The sequence below is a fragment of the Xenopus tropicalis genome, chromosome 4, assembly GCF_000004195.4.
Source record: "Xenopus tropicalis strain Nigerian chromosome 4, UCB_Xtro_10.0, whole genome shotgun sequence".
In the NCBI taxonomy this organism is placed as follows: domain Eukaryota; kingdom Metazoa; phylum Chordata; class Amphibia; order Anura; family Pipidae; genus Xenopus; species Xenopus tropicalis.
In genome coordinates this window covers 118,949,547-118,973,669 of record NC_030680.2, presented here as the reverse complement: position 1 = coordinate 118,973,669, position 24,123 = coordinate 118,949,547, and the positions used below count along the sequence as shown (strand labels likewise).

Below are 24,123 nucleotides of genomic sequence, written 5' to 3'. Positions count from 1 at the left end.
ACACTTAAACCAGACAGAATACTGCTTCTCCCATGCTGCTTATCTTTCACTCTCTCTGCCAAACTCCTGTAAAAAAATCCAAGATGGCTGTGAATTCCCAGTGGAATTCAAAGCCACCTTGGCTTTTTTTCTTGAGGAGCAGGTAGATGAGAAGAACCAATGACAAGCAGGGCAATGTGGGACATTTAAACAGCAATCTGGGACTGGGGGATTTTTGTGAGCTGCGAGGTATGCAAAATTTTGGGAGGGGGGGGGGGGGGACAGGTGCCCATTATGTCACCTAACATTTCTTGGCAAACATTGTACAGGTAATAGAACTTGCCATTAGTATGCCATTTATATACATGACTATTTGCTAATAATCATACAGATATAGCTCGCTCATGGTAACTCCCATTTAATATAATGTTAAGCATTACCTAACAATTCCCTCTATTGTTACTTCGGCTTGCCCAAAGTTGTACAAACAAAATGCCACTGGGCAGAAGCCTGAAATTTGAAGCATATTAATAATGAACTCTCTATTTCATAATTTTAAAAATAAATGCTATATTCTTTGTTTATTACTCTCAGACTCATTTAATAAAAGGGAAAAGCCTGGGCAGCACACCAAGTTTTTGCACCTCCATTCTGGGACCACATACAGGAGGGGGTGGGTAACAAATAGGTGTCATTCAGAGCACACAGACCAAGAACACTGGGAACAAAAGTTACTAGGGAGCCTTGTATTTACCATAGACCACATGTCAGCGATTGACAAATTAATTTGCCACCCCTTGTTCACCATCACAGTAGACACACTGAATTCAAGGGATGAAAATGCAGCACATTTATCATTTGAGTAATGGTGTCACCATTTTTTTAAAAATTTGCCAGTACTTTATAGTGCATAATACAAATAATCAGCAGTAATAACTACAGGATGATGGCACTCCACGCTTCTACACAAAGCTAGGCATGGTATTTATTAAAGGGAAACTAAAGCCCCAAGGAGAAGATGAATTTGTCTGCAGCAGAAGGCTGCTGTACAGATTTTCACAGACACCAGCTCTAAGCAATTAAGGCTTTGGCCCCTTGATCCCTACCCGGTGCTTAAGGCATACTTTTGGAAGATTGACAGCACAGAGTAACCCACATCCATGCACTTTGCTGGAAATTAATAGTAAAATATACTTGTGAAAAACCCTTTCTTAAAAGAGTATATTTCCTTATAAAAGCATTTGTTGTGGTGTTTTAGTTGTATAAATTGCTTACTGGCTGCTATAGAATATATTAGCCTGGGGAGATTATGACTGATATGAAATGAAAAGATGTGTCAAGCCAAAGCTAGTTTCCCAGTACATCATAAGATAGATGTGTCGGGGCTGAGAGGAGCTTTATAGAAAATAAACCTTTTAAGTGCATTTTAACTACATAACACTTCTATTTGCAGCCTCCCACAAGGGGAGAAACCTATGTGACACGTGTGCCTTTGTTTTACTTTCCCTGCAGCGATCCTTTGGCAGTTCTGTGTCTGACTGTTTGCAGTTGTCCCCGAGCTAACTGCAATGGAACGGAACTCATAAATGCTTAATGTGATCTGCAACTGCTAAAGACTCACACTCCGCTGGAGCAGGGCTCCCTGAGCATTCCATTGTGCATTTCTGTAAAGCACGAGAGGGAGGGGGGCAGAAAAATAATAGCAATAATTAATAGAAAGACAAATATAGCTAAACAGTCAAATGCAATATGCAGTTTAAAAGAAAGGGAAGCTAATGAAATCATTCTGATTGGCCAAAGAAACTACTTCAGCATAAGGATGACTTTGGAATTATTATTCTTCCTATTCTGCCACTTTCCAGCCTTCGCCTGAAATGCCATCTAGTTGTCAAAAAGAACAAACTAGACAGGCTTTTAGTTGGACAGGTATTTGGACCTGTTTATCCAGCTCAGGACCTGGGGTTTTCTGGATAAGGGATCTTTCCTTAATTTGGATCTCCATACCTTAAGTTTTAAGTCCCAATAAGATTGTTTTGCCTCCAATATGGATTTTTTATATCTTAGTTGGGAACAAGTACAAGGTTCTGTTTTATTATTACAGAGAAAAGGGAATCATTTTCAAAAATCTAAATTATTTGATTATAATGGAGTCGATCTTTCCGTAATTCGTAACTTTCTGGATAATGGGTTTCCGAATAACGGGTCTATATCTTATCTATTTAGGCCTTCTAATATTTATCTTCTGTTCTGACTTCCAAACAGATTTGTGTTTGCTAGGGCAATTAAATCCTAGCAAACCAGTCAGGATTTTAAATTCCAAGTCTAAAACGGTGGGGTAGATAATGTTAATTTCAAAAATCGCAAAAATATGAGAACATTATGATAATGTTACATGTCTTATTATATCACTGTGCATTATTTACTAGAAGTTACTTTTATCTTAGATGGTAAATTGTTCAAATAAAACATAAGGAAAAAATTAAAAGGACAATAAAATCCAAATTCTTTGACGGGAGTAAGGGTTCAATATGTTAGGCCCTCTAGTGACTTTAATCACTAACCTGGGACCCTTTGCCAACTGGGGTATATTTATCATGCTGTGTAAAAAGTGGAGTGAAGCATTACCGGTGATGTTGTCTAGGGCAACCAATCAGCAATTAGATTTCAACAGTTAGCAAACCAAAGCAAAGCATCTGATTGGCAGCTATGAGCAACATCACCAGTAATATTTTACTCCACTTTTTACACAGCATGATAAATATACCCCGCGTTGGAGTGAGTGCTACAATGACATCCTTCTTGATTTTCCCTTAAACCCAAAATCTCTGAAGGGAGAGGGGTCCAATTTGCTAGGCATCCCTAGTGGCTCTAATCACTAACCCAGAAGCCTTGGACCAGCCCAGGGTATGTCAGTGCTACAATGCAATCCTCTTTGATTTTCCCAGGGAAGAGTACCCTGGCTGATGCATTTTAGAGGGTTTCTAAGTTTGCAATTTGGAGTCATTGCAACATATATCTACAGTGAATTTGGGTTTCATTGCCCTTCCTTATCATTTGCAATCCTGTGTGCTGTTTATAAACTGATTTAGTTTCACTTTCTGTTTCTAGAACTAGTTCTATATGGAATTCCCATTCTGATTGGCATACAAACACAATGGCAAACACATGGCAATTTTCAGCTGTGAAAAAATGGATCTCCTTTAAATTCAATGGACAGGTTAAAAGTAGGAGAAATTATTACTAGGAAATGATGCCATAGCAAGAGGGCAGATTTTCCTTTCAGTTGGTTGAAGTTAAAAGACTAAATATGAATATAAATGAAGTGAAAGAAATATAAAATAAATACATGAAATAAATATAAAGGAAGTAAAAGACTAAATACTCTGCGCTGATTGGTTTCTATGGGGCACTTGGCCTGGAGCAAGCATTGAAGCTGGTAAAGTAAGGAAAACAAAGATTTAAATGTATATCTATTATTGCTATTATATGCCAGTTCATAGTCAGACACTCAGCAGCTCTCTGCACTTTTAGCTGTCTAGCTGATAGGAGACATAGTTCTACAACATCTGGAGGGGAACAAGCTTTTCAACATTACACAAAACTACTTCCAAAATGACTATTGCCAAACCTAAGAAAGACCAGGTTTATCACTTGTTTTTTTCTACATTTATGATTAACTCTACAACAAACATGTCTGTTTTCAAGGTTTAGGCTAATGTCAGACAAGGCGCCTGGCGTATATTTTCGGCAAGCAGAAAAGCATTTGCCAAAAATATCGCCATCCGCTTGCCGAAAATATACGCCAGGCGCCTCGTCGGATATTAACCTAAGGCTGATGTCAGACATGGAATTTTTAGGCCGCATATTTTCTAATTCTCTCGGCAGCTGAATAACGCACGATATCATCTTCCATAGAAATAACTTGAAATTCTAGATGGATGACACACCATGCATAAAAACATTAGAAAACTCGTTACTCTGGACTTTTCCTGCATTTTCCAAAATACGCCGTCATTTCCAAAGTGTTCTATCCCTATGTATACGCAAAGGCGTTTTACTATTACATGTCTCACGTGGAGCTCCGGGATGATTTAGCCCATTGTTGTTCTGTAACAACAGGAATTAACCGCTCACTGGCCAAATCTAGAGCATATGATAAAACGCATTGCATGCTGGAGAACGAGCACGCGTGTTCGTAATGACAGAAAGCACTATGGGAAACAGGATTTGCAGTGTCACCCGTTCAAGAGTAGCTATGCCTGGCTGAAAAACACCATAGTCAGGGGCCGTGTGGGTTATTTGGCGTTTATAGGCGGAGAAAATACGCGGCGTAAAGACGCCTTGTCTGACATCAGCCTAAATAAGGTTGTGCTATTAGGGCACTGGTACATGGTTTGTACCTGTCCCTTCTTAGACTTTCACTGTGAACCATGCCAGTGAAATAATTTGGTAATTCTCGAGGGTAGAATTGTAAGAAAAAAACATTGCAAACTGCAATGTTAAAGGGGTTTTTCACCTTTAAACTTTTAGTATGATGTGAAAAGTGCTATTCCTAGACAGTTTGGTCATTTTGTATTATTTGCAGTTTTTGTATTATGTAGCGCTTTGTTCAGCAGCTCTCAAGTTTGGAATTTCAGCAGCTATCTGGTTGCTAGGGTTTAATTTAACTTAGCAACCAGGTGGTTATTTTAAAGAGAGGCAGGAATATAAATAAAAGAGGGCCTAAATAGAAAGATAAGCAATAAACATTAACAATAACAATGGAATTGCAGCTTCACAGAGCAATAGTTTTTTGCCTGCTTGGGTCAGTGACCCCAGTTTGAAAGCTGGAAAGAGTCAGAAGAGGAAGGCAAATAAGTATAAGAAATAAAAAATGAAGACCCATTGAAAAGTTGCTAAGAATAGGCCATTCTATAACATACTGAGTGTTAACCTGAAGGTGAACCATCTATTTAAGTAAATGACCTCCTATGGGTTCATGTAACACATAATAAATTGTGAAAGAGACACTGCAAGCCAGAACCTCAGTCACAAAAAGCCCTGACAACACCATAACTTAACAATCAGAGCGCTTGGTGGAGGCCAGAGAGGTGCAAAAAGACTGACAGAGTGAGCTGAGCAGAGACAAATGACACAGCACAGAGGGACAGAGGGAGTTACCAGGCTGCTAAACAGAAGCCAGATCCCAAGCCAATGCCCCACCAACGTGCAGCTAATACATAAGTGTCTAATTAGGGATTAATCAGACCATGTCAATAGCTCACAGGAGTGTTCATTTACTAACTTTAGGGGAAGGCTCTGAGGCTTAAGTTCTTGCCATTAAATCCTCTTTTATACCTTAATAATGTTTATCTACTAAGGACCCAGCTGGCAGCTAATGTTTGGAGCTAAACCCTTCTGGATCCTCTGGTGCTAAAACAGAACGGACATCAGACTCTTCACAGTCTCAGTAATAGGTTAATCCCTGGGCAAGGCACGGCTATCGATTTGTGCAGTAAAAGGAACGTAGCGGAGGGCTAGTTAGAGCTGCCATTTTATCATTTAAAAGGTCTACGTGGTTAACTCTTCCGTGCCATAATAAGCTTTGTAGGTCAAAAGGCTTAAGGAAGCTAAACAGCCATGTCATTTAACTACTCACAAGACACACAAGAAAAAGGCAGAGGTTTCATCACATTATATGCTGCATCACAGTAAAAATACTATCGTATACACTATAGTGCTGTAGGGGCACAAAATTAAACCCCATACACTTACCACTGGTGCCCATGCCCTTGCTTAGTGCTGCCCTCAGTGTCTGTGGAAGATGCTGAGCATACTACCTACAGGCACAAGGAAGCCCTGTACTTAAAGGGGAACTCCAACCAAACAAAACTTTTTTTGATAAGTAAACTTAATTTCAAGCAACTTTGCAATATAAATCAGTTAAAAAATATGCATTTTTATGATTTTTAATGTAATAATATGGTTTAGAACAGTTACCTAAGCCTGCCCCCTGTTCTCCTGCTGACCTGGCCGACTACTTTAAAAACAGTAGTCGATTGTCCTCAGCCTGCCTTCAGCCTGCATCCTCCAAATCCCACAATTCCCTGCACACGTGATGTCAATAAGGAAAGGAACATCCCAGTGCAATGTATTGTGGGTTATGTAGTTCCTGCATGCTGTCTGTAAGCTGTAAGTAGTTACAATTAAGGATGGGCGAAATAATATGTGCGCCGGAAAAGTTTGCCATGCATCAATAAATTGGCGTGTGTGTTGTTTTGTAACATAAATTCTTTGGTCCCTCCTTCCCTGCCAGGATTTCAAATAATGCAGAAAGAGAAGAACTGTTTTGCAGCTGGATTTCAGCATATAAAAATGCCATTTATTCATACTTTTTGAAGATTAAAGCGGTGATAGAAATATTAGAGGTTTCTGTGTTGTTTGGGGCTCTTTAATAAATTTTGGTTCTGAAGTCGGAGTTTCCCATGATCCTCTGACCTGAGTGTGGATTTAGTATAGTGCTATGTTGCACCTCATTGTGCCCCTCAGTGTGTGTCTACAATATTGTGTAAGTGTACTTCCCCCTGAAATGAACCCAACAGGTTCTTTATATACTGGGATTTAAAATAGGTGGTGAGCGAATTTCCACATTTTGTCATTGTTTCACAGAAAAATTTGTCGCGGGTCAAAAAAGTCACGGTCACATCAAAACGGGCGATGTCATGTAAGATTGGACGCTTAAATCGGACAGATTGGCTCATCACTAAAAATAGGGAACTGTTAGGGGCAGATTTATTGAAATGTGAGTTTAGAGCTTAATATATAAAATCTAACCCACATTCTATTCATTCCTATGGGATTTTCTAAAAGGGTATCAATGGGTGAAAGTTAGAACTCACGATTTGATAAATAAGCTTAAAAACCCCATAGTAATGCATAGAATGTGGGTGAGTTTTTATGTACTAAGCTCTAAACTCACATTTTGATAAATCTGCTTATTAGTTTGTGAGAGAGATCCAGAAGGGACACACTATAAAGGACTCATGCACACCCAGGGGCTCAGTATGTGTTTTACTACATGAATGCCGCAGATGCACTGCCCCATTTCTTTACATGGGATATAGAAACCCTATCCAATAAGCTCCAATTTACAGAAAGACTATCTCCTATAGAGCCCATTTTAAGTAAAGATTCAATTTTTCTCTGTAATAGTAAAACAGTGCCTTGTTCTGGATCCCAATAAAAAATCTCATTAATCCATATTGGAGGCAAAATCCTATTGGGTTTATTTAATTATTCTTAAGTAGACCTAAGGCATAGCGATATAAATTATGGGAAGAACCCTTATCTGAAAAACCTCAGGTCCTGAGAATTTTGAATTTGGATATAAGACGTGTTTTCCAGAATGTTCAGGACCTGGGGTTTTCTGGATAAGGGATCTTTCCATAATTTGGATCTCCATACCTTAAGTCTATTTAAAAATTATTTAAGTGTTAAATAAACCCAGTAGGACTGTTTTGCCTCCAATAAGGATTAATTGCATCTTTGCGATCAAGTACAGAGAAAAAGGAAATCTATTTTAAAAATCTGAATTATTTGTTTAAAATGAATTCCCATAATTCAGTGCTGCCTGAATAACGGGTTTCCGGTGAATGGATCACATACCTGTGACCCAATACCTGTGTAAGGTTACTGAATGCTCACTAAGGACATCTCACACCTCGCAAACAAATGATGAGGCATCCTTGTGTTACATGAAGCAAATGTACAATAAAAGCAGAAGACGTCTTATTTCCTTGTGATCTATAAAATGCAACTGCCAAGTACAAAAGGTCCTGATCTGTAACCAGACATCTTCAGTAAATTAACTCTCACATGTTATTTGTAGGTCCACCACATAACAAAGGCAAGCTCCAACAGTCAATAGCCACATAAAGACTTTTTGTCCTCCCGTTCCTGACATTACTCATCATTTCAGCAGCAGACAAATGCGCTAGCCTTGATACGACTGCCGCAAGGAACTTTCTATAAATGAGAACTTTGGAAACAGTCACTGTATGTGAGAGGCTGATACACATAAAGGATATCTGAACTTCCAACAATCGCGTTCTTTGTACAAATGAAATAATTGCTATATATGCTCGACCAAGACAATCCTTTACTGCAAAGTAAAATACAGAAATTAAATATAAGTTTCTAGTTTCGTCCCCTGGAAGATGAAGGTTTGTGCTATAATGATTTCTAACAGGTATATTTGTCAGGCTTATAATCAGTCCAATTAATATTAAAAGGTCGTATAATGTAGTCTAACTGGTTACATAAATTATGAGCTGGTCAGTCCAGCCATTACTTTGAAGTGACAGTGTGGCAATACTTTGCAATATGTAGACAAAATTATTAAAAGGAATGGTATTTTAGCAAACAGTAATACTGCTCTTTTCCCTTATTGGAACAAATTTAAAAAGTCTATGTCTCAGTTGTTAATCCGCCCCATTAACTTCCATCAGGGATTAATGATTTGGAGTGGCTGATTTTACACTAACACACAAAGCTAACACATCTGCTTTGATAAAAGTCAGTTTGTTAAACACCTACCTAATTGTAAAAAGATGGTAATGACTGTAATGAAGTGTATTCCCCAGTTTAAACTTTAGTAAATATGTCCTTAAGTGGAAGCTTGTATGCTTTGCTCCATGTGGTTCAAAATACTGGATTTTCCATGATTACCACTGAGGTATTGGGGTAGATTCAGTTCTGTACTGAGATTCAAAACTGCCCCTGCAATTTAAGTACACAGAGGTCCCAAACAGCCCCCTCCCCCACCTAGGCCTAATAATAGAGACTGTCTATGGCAGTGCTGTCCAACTTCTGTTGTACCGAGGGCCGGAATTTTTCCGACCTACGTGGTGGAGGGCAGATAATGGAAGCCAGTTTTGACCACTCCCCTTTTTGAAACCGCACCCACTTGAAACCACACCCATGTTATCACAAAACCATACCCATATTAATGGTTGTAGTACAGCAAAAACCTGCCATACTCTGCCTGCCCCACCCTGCCTGTGTGTGTGCCATACTCTGCCTTCCCTACCCTGCCTGTGTGTGCCATACTCTGCCTGCCCTACCCTGCCTGTGTGTGTGTGCCATACTCTGCCTTCCCTACCCTGCCTGTGTGTGCCATACTCTGCCTTCCCTACCCTGCCTGTGTGTGCCATACTCTGCCTTCCCTACCCTGCCTGCGTGTGCCATACTTTCACTGTGTGTGCCATTCTTGGCTGGTTTGTGCCAAACTTGGCCTGTGTGTGCCATACTCTGCCTGCCCTACTCTGCCTGCCCTACTCTGCCTGTGTGTGCCATACTCTGCCTTCCCTACCCTGCCTGTGTGTGCCATACTCTGCTTGCCCTATGCTGCCTGTGTGTATGGCACACACATCCGCCTACAGTGACACAATGCTGGCACTGCTCCTACAGTCTGCACAATAACTATATATTAAAAAACTTTTTAATTGCAGTACCACCTCAGTATATGTTCTTTTTGTAGTATGCAGGGATTATTTGTGGGTTTCTACTGCTCCTGAGGTGTGAACAGGGGAACAATGTGGGTGATTACAGCCTGAGCCTGAGGTGTGAACACTGCAGGGGGTGAACAATGCAGAGATTAAAAGGTGTGAACAACACAGGGGATTACATATTTAAACAATACAGAGGGATTACAGCCTGAATCTGAGGTGAGAACCATGCAGGGGGGCAGTTAATCACAGTACTGATACCATTTAAAGCTTTCACAAAGGTAAGCCATCAAAGCAGCCAGACAGGTGGGGGGCCACACAGAGGGGGGTCGCGGGCCGCATGCGGCCCGCGGGCCGCCAGTTGGACAGCACTGGTCTATGGCATCCTACAGCAGCCCCTCTGGCCATTGCCAGAATCCACAGGTTGCTTGGGTCTGCCCCGAACTAGGGCAGAAACAGACTCAAACGCAGAAATTGCCACCCAAAATGAAAAATAATGGAGTCTCTAGATTAAGTGAGGCAAGATTTACTGAAGCTGCCAAGCAATTTATGTTCGAAGGAGAGTTATTTCTATGAACATTATTCAAAAGATTCTGTTAATTAATTACTCCTTAATACTGAAAGGATGTAACCTTTTATTGAACAGCACAACCTGCACACAAATTCATTTTGTTGCTGCTCATTTGCTGTCATTTCTCAGCAGTGAAACTTACAAGCTTCTTGGACAGTTCAAATCTTTTGTTTAAATAAGCTCAGATAAGCAAAAAAATTGTGGCTCGTTAGTGGTTTTGAAATTGCATTGCGGCCATTAACCTAAAAACCCTTTTGTGTAAAGCTAGCCTTGATGTCTCTTCTCCTTAAATACCAGGGAGGTCTGCGTACAGACTGTTGTGAGACAATTGCAATTAAGATGTGTTCCGGAGGGTTATCTAGCGTTGTTGCCTTTCTAAAGGACAACTGGATATATATATATATATATATATAAATGCATCCCAGAACTGTAAAAAAAACAAACACTTTAGCAAACGGCTGAATCGAAGCAGCTAATTGCCTACAATAATTGAGTAAGAAAAAGGACACAAAGAGAACACGTTTCTGATCTCTCATACATAGATATACAGTAGATTCAAATGAAATCCAGTAAACAAGAGAAGGGGCCAAATGGAAGCTCCTTTTGCAAACAAGTAACATTCAAGACAATTAATAAGTTAATGAGTGTTAATAACTATTCATACTGGAAGGGTGACAGGCAACACAGCCAACATGCATCCTTAACAGCTTCTCAGTGCAGGCACGGGATCTATTATCTGGAAACCTGTTGACCAGACAACTCTCTGTCTTCTCCATATTCTTTAAATTAAAACAATTCTTAATTTTGACTGATTTGCTTTATCTGTACAGGTATGGGACCTGTTATTCAGAATGCTCGGGACCCAGGGTAATTTGGATCTGCATGACTTAAGTCTGCTATAAATCATTTAAATGTTGAATGAACCCAATAGGCTTGTTTTGCCTCCAATAAAGATTAATTATAGCTTAGTTGGGATCAAGTACAAGATACTGTTTTATTATTACAGAGAAAAAGGAAATCATTTTTAAAAATTAGAATTATTTGCTTATAATGGAGTATATGGGAGATGGCCTTTCCATAATTCGGAACCCTCTGGATAACGGGTTTCTGGAAAGTAGAAACCCTAAAGACATAAATCTACTTAACCCAGCTGGTCCTCCACAGTGGTGCACCTTTCTGATTTTTTGTGCCTTTTAATGCCTGCCATTCTATCTGCATTGTAAGTATTGATAATCCTGCTCTGTTAATATCTTAGACAATAAAGATATTATTTCTAGTTTCGTAAGCTAAGGGGCACATTTACTAACCCACGAACGGCCGAATGCGTCCGATTGTGTTTTTTTCGTAATGATCGGTATTTTGCGATTTTTCGGAAAATTGTCGCGACTTTTTTGTAGCCATTCCGAATGTTTCGCAAAATGTTGCGACTTTTTCGTAGCGTTACAACTTGCGCAAATTGTCGCAACTTTTTCGCAGCTTTCGCGCCAAGTACAAAAGTTTCGGATTCATTCAAGCTTCAGTATGGTGACTTTTCTTGGGCCAGGTTGGAGCTGCAGAGTGATATTGAGCCCTATGGGAGACTTTCCTTGGGCCAGGTTGGAGCTGCAGAGTGCCATTGAGCCCTATGGGAGACTTTCCTTGGGCCAGGTTGGAGCTGCAGAGTGCCATTGAGCCCTATGGGAGACTTTCCTTGGGCCGGGTTGAAGCTGCAGAGTGCCATTGAGCCCTATGGGAGACTTTCCTTGGGCCGGGTTGGAGCTGCAGAGTGCCATTGAGCCCTATGGGAGACTTTCCTTGGGCCAGGTTGGAGCTGCAGAGTGCCATTGAGCCCTATGGGAGACTTTCCTTGGGCCAGGTTGGAGTTGCAGAGTGCCATTGAGCCCTATGGGAGGCTTTCCTTGGGCCAGGTTGGAGCTGCAGAGTGCCATTGAGCCCTATGGGAGACTTTCCTTGGGCCAGGTTGGAGCTGCAGAGTGCCATTGAGCCCTATGGGAGACTTTCCTTGGGCCGGGTTGGAGCTGCAGAGTGCCATTGAGCCCTATGGGAGACTTTCCTTGGGCCGGGTTGGAGCTGCAGGGTGCCATTGAGTCCTATGGGAGGCTTCCAAAATCATGCTAAGTCTGAAAGTTTCGCCCGCCGCTTACGAGCGCTCAATACGAAAAAGTCGCAACAAGATACGAGCAAATCGTAACGGTTACAAAAAAGTCGCGACTTTTCGCGCAAATCGTAATGGTTACGAAAAAGTCACGACAATTTACGAAAAGTCGTAACGGCTACGAAAAAATCGCAAAAAATACGAAAAAGTCGCAAAATGTTCGTTTTCCAATCGGAATTTTTCCAATTCGGATTCAAATTCGTGTCTTAGTAAATCAGCCCCTAAGTCTCCCAAAACCTGCTTGGTACCTTAAAAAAAAACTCACTCTGTTTCTGCTCTGCTCTGGAACCTTTAACATTGGGGAAATCTTCTTGCATTCCTGCAAGCTCTGGTTCTGTTGTAATCAGCTGTGCTCTGATTGGATCTTTTTTTTTGTGGCTTCTACAATCAGAGCACAGCTCTCTTGACAGACAGTAAAATTGACCAATCAAGGCACAGATGTATGCAAGGCTGGAGAGATATAACAAACCAAACAAACTGCAGAAATGAAGACTAAGATGAAGGATCTACAGACTGCAAACTTTACCTAAGAATCTCACCAACTCTGAACTTTTGCTGCAGATTTCATCCCACTCCCACACGTACTTAACATGTTCTAAAGGCTTAATCACTATCTGGAATTAAATAGATTTTTGTCACCTGGCATCAATACTATCCCTATATCCATATCACCCTTGCTTCAGTCCTAAATTAACTCGTTACCCCTTAAAAAGATAATTGTGCTTTTATATATTTGTTGTTGCTGTTTTTTGGACTTACTTTTTTTCTTACTTTAGTCACTTAGTTTTGTTCATTTCTAGTTAGTTACAGTGGAGCCCTCATGAGACTGCATAGCTGGGAAACAAAATAATGTGTATCAGTGCCAGGGCCTGAATATCTGCCATCAGTACCCACTGCTTCTTACTGAATAATGTGCTGGTTTGTAAATAGAGACTGCATTTCCCTGTATATAATGTGCCTGGGGGCCAGTTCTCACTGCCTTTCTTGCTATAAAACTAACTAAAACACATTTAAGCTAACTGATCCCAAACACAAATGGATGGAGAACCCCTCACAGAAGTGTATGTATGAATACTCTTATATCTTCAGCATTTTAGGGTAAAAAAAAAAAGGACTCTCACCTGCACCTTTGCAGTATCCCTGGGAGTCAGTGGGAACTGCGAGAGGTAGTTGGGAGGTTCATTTTTTACACCAGCGGTGAATCCACTAAGTCTCACATTGGCTTTAGGTCCCATCTTTAGCCTTCCCAAACAAAAAAGTCGCCCTCCTCGCCCTTATGTCTAGTGTACTGCAAAAGAACTCCTGGCATCCTTCTTTACATCACTATTTTACATTTGGCAGTGGGAGATGTAATTCAACAACCAAATAGCGTTGTAATGGAGCTCTACACACACACACAGTATACGCAGTCCGGTAGTTTACCCCAATTTTTGTGACTGCTTTAGCTCAACGTTTCGGGGGGTGCACCCTCCCTTTGTCAGGATAAAAGTGTGGTGGTAGAGAAAACATGGTTTGGGCAAAGCCATTTACTTGAAAAGGATCTCACGATTGTTACTAGTGAATTTTTTTTTGCTAGGCATGGATTTACAGGGAAATTCCACATTGCGCCATTGTTGAGTTTTCACGAAACTGCCACAGGAATTAACTGTGAGGGAAAAATGAAGGTCATGTCAATAAAAAGTTGTGGTCATGCCAAATAAGTTGTGGTCGCATCAAAAAATTTGCACGTCAAAAAAGTCATGTGGTACCTGTATTTTAATGAATTTTCCACAGCTTCGCAAATTTTTTAGCAAAAGCGAAAAGAGAAAGATTCACTCATCACCAAACCAAAACCAATATCCCAATAACATATTCATAGGTTACTAGCATGAGTAGAAGGGCCATGTGCTTGGAGTAAGATGTTGATGTGGAGGCATTTTCCAACACTGGCTAAAGTACCAATCCTTTTGTTTTCCTCTTTCACAATATTTGGAAATGTGCTATTCTGAGTGTGTCACTTGCTGCTGTGTTACTAAAGATTTTCCTGCTCTAACAGAGGAAGCATCCCAGGGGATCACTTGTCAATTCCCATCACCATCCCTTGTATGAAACTTCCTATTTATAGCTCTTGGATTGTTGTGCGCTATCTGGGGCTCCAAGTTCAAGGTGACAGAGCTTCTTTCTCGTCACAAGACATTCCCCAAAGGGACAAAACAAATTGTGTTGCATCTGTAAACAGACAAGCTGCTGTGAAATGCACACATTGACCAAGAAATAAATGGGAGCAGAAGCATACTAATATATATATATATATATATATATATATATATATATAGAAACAACAACAAGAGATCCTCTGCACTCACCCATTATCAATATATAGAACATTAAGACATCCGGTGCATTTAAGCTACTAAGAAATGCCCTTCCCTTTAAGCAAAACAGGGATTGTTTGTCCATATATTGCAATATACTTCAAGCTGGCCAACTGCGTCAAAGTCATCCCTTTTGACCAGTTCATACACTGACTTATGCGATTCATTAAGAATTCTACTGCTTCAATATACATTTAGCCAAGGGACTAAGTTTTACCTGCAACTTACTTGCTTTCAAGGTTAAAACCCCCATATGGTTGCCCTTTTATTGGCTCCACTGGATCACCTGACTGCAGCTGGGAGGGGTGGGAGCTATATATATAGAATGCTGTAGAAGGAAGGGCACTCACAATAAAGTAAAGGATCAGTGGCCTGGGTGCAGTCCAAATCAAAATTGCATAGATACTCGAACAGAAGGACCGCTCCACACAGGACTTATGAAGAAATGTAGTTTTATTCATGCATCAAAAAATATCTCCATTTTTAGATGCGTGAATAAAACTAAATTTCTTCATAAGTCCTGTGTGGAGCGGTCCTTCTGTTCGAGTATATATATATATATACTATATAAGGGGAAGGCATATCCTTTCTAACTGAAGAACATGCCCCAAAGAATATTATAACCAGCCCTTTAAAAGGCTTGATTATGACACACCAATATATAAAGCTGTTTTTAAGCAGCTTGCATTTGCCTTATATAAAAGTGAAGTCAGTTACATAGAAAATAATACATCCTCTAGTGAAAAAATATATAAGATCAGCAAGGAGCTCCATGACCACATACAACTGTTTTTATACAGATCATGGATATGCGGTCTTTATATTGTAAAGGAGAAATAATGCGATATTCACAGGGGGCGGCGGTGGAACTTTTAGTCTGAAGGATAGCAAATAGATTTCCTGGGGGACGCCTAACACTTTGGCATGTTAAAAACTAAGCTTCAAAGTGTCATGTGATATAAACTGACCTCACTATGCACCATTTGTAAGTGATGACATCATTAAGCACTTGTTAATATTCTAAATATATGTTTTCAATTATTTTTGGCATTTATGTATTATACACCTTCATCCAAGATTTGATCTTAGATTTTTTGCTTGCTCCTTAAGTATGACCAGAACAACTTAATGTATTATACCCAAGAGGGAGGAGCTTCTCGTTCTCTTAAGGACTGTCTTTCTTATTATATGTTTCTGCTGTACAACACTGCATACTAAAGCACTTTTTTAATAAAAATGTACTTGCACAATTGTCACTGTTTCTATAAGCCCCATAGGCTGACTAACCAAAACAGAAGGTATTCACACACATCCTGACACACACATAGTGCTGTTTAACTCCAAAAAGAGTTTTTTTGAGCCTTCACTTAAGAAATTCTGAATCAAAACTAATCCTTTATGCAGCTCTGTCTTAGAAAAGGAAGATGCTGTATAGACCTCCAATCTGCAATAAATTAAGTGAAAGGCATTCTTTCCACTGCATTTTAAGCACTGAGGACTTCTGGTTGGTGACCCAAGCATGTACCAATGAGGATTGGAACCAAAGTTATTAGTTGTGTTACAGATCCATGATGCTGTTTACCCACCTTTGCACACATAGATAACTATAGGGCATTTGTAAACTCCACCATTATTCTTTATATAACACAATAGTCTCCTGCAGTGCTTTACAGAGTAAGGGGATACCAATACAAGAAACAACAGTTACAAATAAACACAAACATTTCACTAGAATAGATGCATATTGTTAGATGGTGTGGCTGGGCAGAGTAAAGGGGTTAGGAACACTGTCAAGTTGATGAGGGCACCTGAAGGCTTAGGTTATAGGCTTAAATGGAAGGGTTTGTTTTAAGCCACCGTTTGAAAGCCTGGAGATTCTGAGAGTGCCTAAAGGGACAGTGGAGAGAGTTCCAGAGGATTGGTGCAGCACATGAGATGTTATGGATGTCAGAGCATAAATATCAGCGAGGAAGAGAGTAGGAGGTCAAGTGCAGAGCAAAGGTTATGGATGGGGGGGGGGTACTTGATCTTTAGATTATTATGGTGTATGAAAGGGAGCCAAGGCAGGGACTGGTAGTGAGAGGTGGCACTTGTGGTGCCAGAGAAGAGCTGTATGAGACTGGCAGCAGTGTCCATGATGGATAGGAGCAGGGTCAGGTTAAATAGGGGGAGTCCACAGAGCAACAGTTTACAGCAGTTTATACAGTATATGAGGAGGGATGGATGAGAATTTTAATTTGCTTGTGTGAGGAAGGGTTGAATACAAGAAATGTTCCTAAGGTGAAAGCAGCATAATTTAGTGAGCATTTGAATGATGGGAATGATAAAGAGGGCAGAGACAAAGGTGGCCACTAAGTGGGAAATTGGGTTATATGGTTGTTTTTGACACTGATCAATAGCAAGGAAACAGAAGTTGAAGGGATGGGAGGAGAACCAGTTAAGCTTTGCCCATGCTGAGAATTTTTACACAAACTAATCCCCTGTTGTATAATAGAAGGATATTACAAGTCACAGAGTAGTTCCAGGAACTTACAAATGCACATGGCTGCACCCCTCACCGAGCACTAATTATAACTCATAATATCACTAGGAATTTAATTAACATTTTTTTTTACAGGTTATTCACAGCTCTTGTATAATATATAACATAAACAATATGCTTCTACCTCCAAGAAACTTCTCTTCTACAATAAACTGCCAGAGTTAAAAGACAGGAACTCTTAATTTTATATAAAAATCGTGTTGCTCATCTAGCATTTAAGCTGTTTAAATGGAAGAGTTCCAACTGCAATCAACTTTCCATAATGTAAAAAGTAGCAGGTTACATGAAATTCATGAAAACTAAAGCAAAGTTGCAGACTTCTTTCCCCATGATGGAAGTGGGGGCTGCAGTTCTAACGCTGCCTCTGCCACTGACCGTTCTCTGACCTCCAACTCTCGTTGCACAGAAATTAACAGAAATCTGTCACATAGGAAAAATGACATACACCAACAAAAGCATGGAATAAAAGCAGAATTATGTGCAAGGCAGTCATTTCCCTCTCACTCAGCGGGTACAACAGGAGGCCAATCATGTACTTAGCAACTTGCAGATTCCAAAGTTAAAATGGTAAAATGTTTGTGTGAGTGGCACTGTGAGCGACGGCGCGTTCCACTTAGCCTGATGCATGGACATTTCTGGAACAAACGATGTACCTAGTTATGTGAACCACTTGTATTAAAGGCCTTCTGTGCTAAGAAGCTTAGCTTGTCTTCTATAAAAAATCCAGAAAGAGTCCTTCATCCATTAACTGAAGTGGCTGCCCACATTGTACACATACTTCATCTGGGCACATTCATCTCACTTTAAATCAGCAACAAGAGAAGCTCATTTCCATATGAATGGGGTGCATGAAAAGTAAACTGACAAAACATGTTGATATTTGAGTGCACTTTAGTGTCATCGATGGTTATACCAGATTTATATAGACACTCAATTCAATCTATTAAGGACCTTAAGCTACTAAAAGTGCAATTAAAAGTTAAACAAACAAGGTATTTCTTTTTACGATATCAAGTTGGACAAGCACATTGTGTTCCCCCTGCATTATAATTCAGAAATATTAAGAGATAAGTACACATTTTCCTTTTGCTATTAGATTATACAGGAGCAGTGGGCAACTACTTGTTGTAATGGCCATCATTCCCAACTCCTCTCAGGCAAATCTCAGTAGGGTTCTACTTCTGGTTTGTTACTTGCAGAATACTTGACATTCAGGAACCTAAAAATGGTCCATACTATCATATTATGGGTCTGTATGGGTTAAATTGCAGGTTGTGGGTCCAGGTTTCAAAAACTGGACCTCCATATGACTTTAACCTGCTGTATCCAATAAAAAGGGCAACTATTAGGAAGTTTACACCTTTAAAAAGCAAGTTGCAAGTAAAATGAAGTCCCTGTAAAATGTGCAAATGAAATAGAATTGTATAGTTACATAGTTACATAGGGTCTTTTTTGAAAAAAGACCAGAGTCCATCAAGTTCAACCCATCCAAGTAAACCCAGCACACACAACCTATACTTACCAATCTATACACTCACATGCATAAACTATAAATACAACCACTAATACTAACTGTAGATATTAGTATCACAATAGCCTTGGATATTCTGATTGTTCAAAAACTCATCCAGGCCCCTCTTATAGGCATTAACAGAATCTGCCATTACCACATCACTAGTAAAAAGAATAAAATAAAAGAATTTAGATGTAGGACATGCTAGACCAAGGATGATTTGATGTAGTTGGCTGGCTTAGATATATTCAGTTAAAATGGGTTCATGGCATTAATACAGACTGCAAAAACCTATCTCCTCAGATAGCATTCATTTGTATAGAATCTCATTAAACAAGGTTATTTCAAAGTGTTCTTTCTTTTCAAGTGTGTAATGCCCTAGTTAGTTAACACTCTAAAATTCTAACTAATATTTTTATTCTGGTATTTCATCAATTCTGACAATTGTGCATCAGTTTATAACTAAAGCATTTGTCATCTTATGTTTTACAAAGTCAGAATTGGGCATTTGCTTATATATATGGGCACTTTGTGCCACCCAGTGTGTTATTCACATATACTATAGGTTTCATATACAGGTATCTGAGTATTTGTTGTTTCTAATGACACTGGATGGACAATGGACACAATGGATATTCTTTAAAGATAAATGTGCATTCAGCATGGCTTGTGGGGGAGGGACCTTTCTATATGGAACTATTTATTTAAGCCCACCCAAAATAGCAATGAGTGTGATTTTTTTGGTGGCATTTGAAAGCTTTGCATATGACATAGATATTTAGTTGCTAGCCAACTTCTAAGACTTCAATACCTAGCAAACAGGCAGTATTTGGGAGTCAAAACAAAAGATGAATAGAAGAGGCTTAAAAAATAGAAATAAGAAATAAAAACAATAAAACTAAAGCTGAAAACAGGCAAAATCTTTATTAAAAAAAACCTAAATAAACAATGAAAAATAGATCAATCTATAACATACTAAAGTCCATTTAAAGCTTCTGATGGGGCCATCCATGACTGGTGGACTCCTGTCACTGGAAAGATGGTTGGACAGACATTTGCTGTGAAAAGTTGACATCTTTTACATCAAAGTGACAGACTTTAATAAAAAGACTTTATTGTAGCAGATTTCAATAAACATATGATACACTGATAAACATTTCCCCTGTACTTTACATTTCTCTTTCTCTCTTGACGCCTCCAGGTGCCATTATCTTGAGTAAATGCACTAGCATAGTGCCAATAGCTGTTCAGAGGGCCCTCTCTCATGCAACACATCCACATTCTCCTCTGTAGTGTCCAGTATTCAGTGCACAAGCTTCCCACTGCAGTACCTGTGTGTTTTTCACTAACCTACACCTGAACACTCCAATCCCTAACTGGAGATCAATCGCACAGGGTCCTAGGCCAAAATACTAACCCTTGTTGACTAGCCTGTCTTCCTCTCACTTCTGAGGCGAATTAGTACCAGTCTCCTAGCTTTGGTCCCAACAAGTTGCAGCCTCCACCTGGTCTGTACCACATACAGTGTATTCTTTCTGTGTTTTTTAGCGAGAGCCTCAGCAAGTAGCCTACAAGTCTTCCTGTGCCAGGATTATGGCAGCCTTAGTGACCTAACTGAAATATAGACATATCACTGTATTCCTGCTATGTATGGTAACAGCAAGTATTAGTCCTGTACCTGGCAGTGTTTCACCAGACTAAACGTGCCTAGCAACACACTTTTCCCATGGCATAACCTATGTTTGTTCTAAGTAACATAGCATATAATTGGTTGGCTGGTGAAGGTTTATGGCAGAACCATAATTATGTAATGATGTACTTTATATGAGTGATTCCATTTCCTCTAGAGACCTAACATACTAACATTATCAGTTATTTGTAAATGTAATTGCTGTTGAAAGCAGCATCTGTCTGGTTGTGCATGTTCTCTACCTTCAAGGTATAGAGAAGAGTTGCCAACCCTCTCGTCACAGGCCAGCAAAGGACCCAAAAGTAAATGTAGCATTCTTTCCAGTTAATAGTCAGCACATCTTTTCCCAGAATTACCCTCTGGAGTTGCATAGCTGAGAATTAGGAGCTGAGTCATAAATCCTTCAAGTAAAACCAAATCCAAAACATTGTTAAGCCAGAAGCAAATGTACAAACTGCCTCATTTCATTTGCTGCCAATTTTACTTTGATAATAACTTTACTGACAGCAATAGTAATGGTAATTGCAGATTGATACATATCAGATGCTCCATGCCTGTGCTCCCCTTGTCATGACATTGTATGACAAGCAGGGTCAGTGAACCCCCGACTTTGGCAGAGAGTGGGGGGCTATATCTGTTCAGCTTTAACTTTTAAAAGATTGAACCACAGTCAAATATTTAAATGAACTTTTTTAATAACACTTTCTAAAGGTATATATTCCCTTTATTTTTTGATACCACCATCATCATTTATTTATATAGCACCAGCAAGTTACACTGATTAATGTCATTTATAATGAATTGGGTTCTTACAATAACTTAACAAAAAGGGTTTCAGGGTAAATATAGAAACAGAGGGGCCCTGCTCACAATAACTTACAATCTGAAGGAGTAGGTTTCTAAATCAGAAAGGAGGTGTCGGCCTAAAAGTCAGCTGGGGTTATGTGTGGTGTGAACATTTGCTGGCCACAGTGTGAGACTGGCCCATCAGGATACCAGGAAAACTCCCAGTGGGTCTTCTTGCTTCTAACTATTTGGCTAATTGCATGGTCATTCCCTATTTCTGCAAGGAAAAAAGAGATAGACGTATAGAGAAAAGAGACTCGGATAATAAAGAAGTTGAGGGAGGAGAGGAGGAATAATAGTTCAGAAAGTGGGCCAATTACGGGAAGGTCTCAGACTCCATTTTAGGCAAATAAATCAAATTTTCAAATTTCATTTTTAAAAAATGATCTCCTTTTTCTCTGTTGTAATAAAACAGCAGCTTGTACTTTATCCTAAGATATAATTAATTCTTATCTGAGGCAAAAAAATCCTATTTGGCTGAATAAATGTTTAAATAATTTATTAGTAAGGTAGGTAGATCCAAATTATGGAAAGATCCCTTATCTGGAAAACCCCAGGTCCAAGCAATCTGGATAACAGGTCCCATTCCTGTACTGTTTACTACCTGGTGCAGTGTATGCAGTGACAACAGGACTTCCACTGTGACAAGCCTATATAAATCTATATATGATCTCTCTGGAATTATGGGACATTACATTGGCTTTATCTAATGCTTAGATGACTTTTAGCAGACTCCATGTATGGTGATACAAATCATAGAATAAAATATGAGGATATTACAAGTCACCTTGACCTGTATAAAAGTACTTGACCTTGGACTCATGCTTTTATATGGTCATGGAACTCCTTGATGGCTTGAAATATCCTTTTCCTTTAAAATAGGGGGTACATTATTCACGATATAAATTTACAGTACCTTCTATCTGGTAGTGCTATTTGTACAAGCCCATCATTACTCAATAAGTTATACAAAAGTAAAATACGAACATATGAACTTGCAATATTCTAGCAATGGTAATTTGTACTCAAAGAATCCACAGAAGAAGCACATCTCTCACATAATTAGCAAAGGATTTAGGTGCTGTACATGGAAACCTTATGCTATTATCTGTTTTGCACAAGAAAAAAAAATGGCAGGCCTAAAGCCTCAGCTATCTGACACTGCAAGTTTGTGTGGAAACAATTATTATGTCAGCTGTATTCTGTGTCTTCTGTGTATTCTGCTTATTTATATTGCAAGAAAAAGTATTTTATGACCAGTGATGGGGTTCAGGCCCAGCTGAATTAAAGGCAGAAAAAATGATCAGTTCACATTGTATTTGAAATATAAAAGTCATTCTATATCCACTTTACTGCTATTGTATTTACAAAAGAACCACACTTTTTAAAAGACAGTTCTGGAAATAGACTGTCACTCCTACAGCATTGGTTACACCTCATATTAATGATTTCTTCACATTTTTTGTGTGAATATCTTGGGTTAAAAAAAAACAACCAAGCGGAAAAAAAACAAAAAAACTCATCTATCAAGCTCAAGTTTTTGTCCAGAAAAATATTGCTTAACTTCCAAATGATCCAGAGGAGGCGAGAAAATCTCCATCTAAAGTCAAGTCCAGTTTGCCCCAGAATAAAAATAAGAAATATAGCTCCAGACTCTAAAAGGGTAATTAGGCCAATTTCTCAGCTTTATCATTTACTTTCAGTAGCCTTTTATTTCCTAACTTGCTAAACCTAGTGAATGTGTCTGCCCGTGCAACCAATTCAAGGAGAGAATTGAACTACATCACACTTATGGCTAGTAACTTCCCTGGCTAGCTTGTTGCAAGGGGATTTTATCAGAAAGAATGGAAAAAGTGTCATCTTTCTACATATAATATATATCAATCTTATTGTTTTAGAAATTTAGAGTTCACTATTTGATAAATCCCCTTCTAAAAATCTCATAGGAACAGTTAGAAAGTGGGGGATTTTTTTGTGGCGAGCACTCTAATCTCACATTTTGGGAAAAATGCCCCTTGATGTCACTTTATTATGTTGTTTTTTGCCTGTATACACCGAGTGTCTTAGTTTTGCTGTGCCAGTACGTCACTAACTCGTTCTCCCTATATTTTTCCCCACTAACTGTTCTTATAGTTTACTATGTGTTTGTATCTTTGCATTGAAAAAGGCTATCATTTTAACTAAAACATCAGTCTCCCTGGGATAAAATCACTATACTTTAGGACCTGCAAATATCTACACTGGACATGGGACTGCACACAGGCATCATTGATATCTGACAATATTTTCCAACTTTTATTTCACATAGTAGGTCAAATATCCTTGAAAGCTGCTGCCAAAATGTATTAATATAACGTGATTATTCAAACAAGTCTTCTGAGAATTAGATGGCTGGAATACACACTATAAACAACGACAGTAGATATTTTAAAATTTACATTAATATTGTGAAAATACTTACACGATGATACTTTTCATGATACTAGTTGCTGCTGCTGGGAAAACCAATACCCAGGGTCATATTTATTATATAGTTAAGTATTTAGCTGCAGAGCTACTAGGATGGGGGGGTAGCAGAAAGTCCCTATCGGTGCAGGTACAGTAGGACATTTCCTTCTGCACATGAACTGTTCGGGCTTCAGGGGGCATGCTATGTTCTGGTGACTAGGGCAGCAATGGACCAGAATACAGCACTGCCAATGGCTAGCAGAACCCCACCACTGGACCATCTCAAGGAAAAACTCTGTTATCTTGTTAATTAAAACCATTTTTTTTAAAACCTGGCCTACCTATTGTAAAGCATTACTACAGCTGCTGCAAGTCCTAACAATTCAGACTCTTTGATACACTAGATGGAATGATTTGAAAACTATATAGGGAACATAAGGGTTGCAGTAGCAAACCAATGTTCATTATTCTTCAGGACAGCATGTTCTGCTGCAATAAATGATTTAAAGGTAACAAGCCACCATTGGCAACAATCTGGAA

The 24,123-nt window shown here is 39.3% G+C and overlaps 1 protein-coding gene across 4 annotated transcripts in view; it reads right to left on the bottom strand.

Annotated features, from left to right (window-relative positions):
• rxrg (retinoid X receptor gamma) overlaps positions 1-24,123 on the bottom strand; it is a 68,646-nt gene that overhangs the window by 27,801 nt on the left and 16,722 nt on the right. The window contains exon 1 of one of the 4 annotated variants that reach the window (XM_004913776.4): positions 5,959-6,065. The exons of the other annotated variants lie outside the window; for them this stretch is intronic. The gene's annotated coding sequence lies outside the window, so the exon portion shown is untranslated. Of the gene's footprint in view, positions 1-5,958; positions 6,066-24,123 lie in introns of those variants that run through there. 4 annotated transcript variants of the gene reach the window in all.